Here is a 2,577-nt window from a genome sequence, read left to right on the forward strand (position 1 = left end):
AGGCACAAAAGAAAGCACTGGCCAAAACACCCCCACAAAAAACAAAACAAAAAAACCTGTAAAACAGAAACAAAAAAAGGCACAAACTAAGTAAAAAGATAAAAGATGGTTGGCAGAAAGTATTTGTATCACATACAACAGATGCAAAGATTAATGGCCTTGATATACACAAGACACCTCCAAATCAATTTTAAACAAACTGACAACCAATGCAATAGAAAATTGCACAAGAGACATGAACAGTTCACAAAAGAGGAAAAACACGACTTCATGCAGGCAAAGATGCTCAAGATCATTCACAAGAAGAGAAATGCAAATTAATGTGACAGTGAAATGCTATTTTTCACCTATCAGATTAGCAAAGCTAATGCTAATGGTGAGGATGTGAGGAGACTCAGATATGATAGGGTGTAAATCAAACTTCTGTGGAGGGTAGTATAGCAATATCTATCTTTAAATTGTAAATATCCTTTGACGTAGCAGTTCCATTTCTATGAATTTCTCACGTCAAGCATAGACAGTGTGGCATTGTCATGGCAAAAGACTGGAAACAACCTAAAAGTCCATCTAAGAGAATGGGGACACTTTCCTGTGTGCCGTTACAGATCTCCCCCACACATTATTAAGTGAGGAAAGCAGGACGTCTTGGGAAAGGGGAAGTGGGGGCTGGGCGCTGCATTCAGACAAGAGAGGAAGGCTCACTTTTCAGTTTCTCTCTGCAGCTGATGTCCAAACCTACTTCCCCTCTTCCTGGGCGCACAGCTCATTTCCCAGACTCCTCTGTATGGAGGAATGGCCACGTGACTGAATTCTAGTTAATGAACCAGGCTCAGCCCATAAAACCCTCCCGAGTGCCATCCTTCATGCCTCTCCTCTTCCAGTTGTCTGGAATGGTGCACAGCCCCAGGGCGACTTTGGGAACCAGGTATCGACACAAAGTCACACAAAAAAAAGAGCCTGGGGCGCCAGCCCATGGCGTAGCGGTTAAGCTGGTGGCCTGGCCCAGGCCAGGACCTACACCACTTGTCAGCCACGCTGTGGCAGTGACCCACATACAAAATAGAGGAAGACTGGCACAGATGTTAGCTCAGGGCAAATCTTCCTCAAGCAAAAAGAGAAAGACTGGCAACAGATGTTAACTCAGGACAAATCTTCCTCAGCACAAAAAAGAAAAGAAAAGAGCCTGGGTCCCCGAGTTCCTGCCTGGAGAGGAACATCTGTCACATTCAATGGAGCAGGGACTTTATTGTGTTTAGCTACCAGATTTCATGGCATATCTATTTTAACAGCTGTTTACTACAATATCCTTTTGATATCACATTAGCTCTGCAAAGCAAAGCAAAACTAACACACACACGCGCACACACACACGCTGTTGGTCTCAGTCAGACCTCGGATCAACACCTTTGCCTGGTACTTCATCCTTGGGCCTTGGTCAATCTCTTTGGCCTCAGCACTAGGGGCTCGAGCCTCAAACAGCTCCCCAGACATTGCTGCCTAGACGTGCCCCTTTCCTCCGCTTCTCTGCTGTCTAAACACTTATCTGCGCAGCTCGGCTTCTCCTGCCAGGTTTTTTCACTCCTCCCTGGGCTTTTGCTGATATTTATCTGGTTGAAATGCACACACTTGACCCTGTCTACATCCCCCTTCCTGGTCAATGTTCTCTCATTCCTCCCTGCGTCCCCAGTGCCCAGCTCCGACCTGTTTGTGGAATAAAACAGTTTGCAAGATCCTTACTTTCACCCCTGCCCTCCTGCAGTCCACTCTCCACAGAATGAGCAACCAATGAGTTTAAGACGCAAATCAAGCAAGACGTCCTCTGTTCCCAACTCCTCACCACTGCCTTTAGGCCCCTTCCTGCCCTGGCCCTGCCCACCTCACCTCCCCACACTCTCCCCCTTGTTCGCTGGGCTCCGTTCCGTCCCTTTCTCCAACACACGCCAGGGCGGTCCAGCTTAAGGCCTTTGCACTTCTGCTCCCTCCCCCTGGAACGCTCTCCCTCAGATCTTCACAAGACCCTCACAATGCCGGCCTCACGTGTCACTTCCTGACCACGGGATTTGAAAGCAGTGCCCTCTGCCCCAACCATCTCTTCACCCCGCTCATTTCCCCTTTCGCTATCTGAAATTATCTCGTTGTTTGGTTTACGGTCGGTCTCTCCCACTAGAGTGTAAGCCCCACAAGTCAGGGGCAGGGTCGCTCCGGTTCAGGCCTGTACACATTAGGGCTTCAACCAGTGCGCTGAATTCACGAGGTCGGGGCATTCCGCACACGCGGCGGGGCACGGAGGGGGCACGGGCGCAGGGGCACCAGCCCCGGCATTCCGCACACGCGGCGGGGCACGGAGGGGGCACGGGCGCACGGGCACCAGCCCGCGCTGCGCTCCCGTGGGCGGGCGCGCGCACTGACCGGGCGTGGAGGGGGGAGCCGCGGGCGGCTCCTCCGGGGCGTGGGGGAGGCGGCGGCACGCCCCCCGCGCCCCGCCCCGCGCCTGCCCCTTGGCGGCCGCGCGGGGGCGGGGAGAGGCCGCGGGCGCAGTGACCCTGCCGGCGCCGCGCACCCGCCGCCCCGCACGCC

Source organism: Diceros bicornis, chromosome 35, assembly GCF_020826845.1.
Source record: "Diceros bicornis minor isolate mBicDic1 chromosome 35, mDicBic1.mat.cur, whole genome shotgun sequence".
Taxonomy (NCBI): Eukaryota; Metazoa; Chordata; class Mammalia; order Perissodactyla; family Rhinocerotidae; genus Diceros; species Diceros bicornis.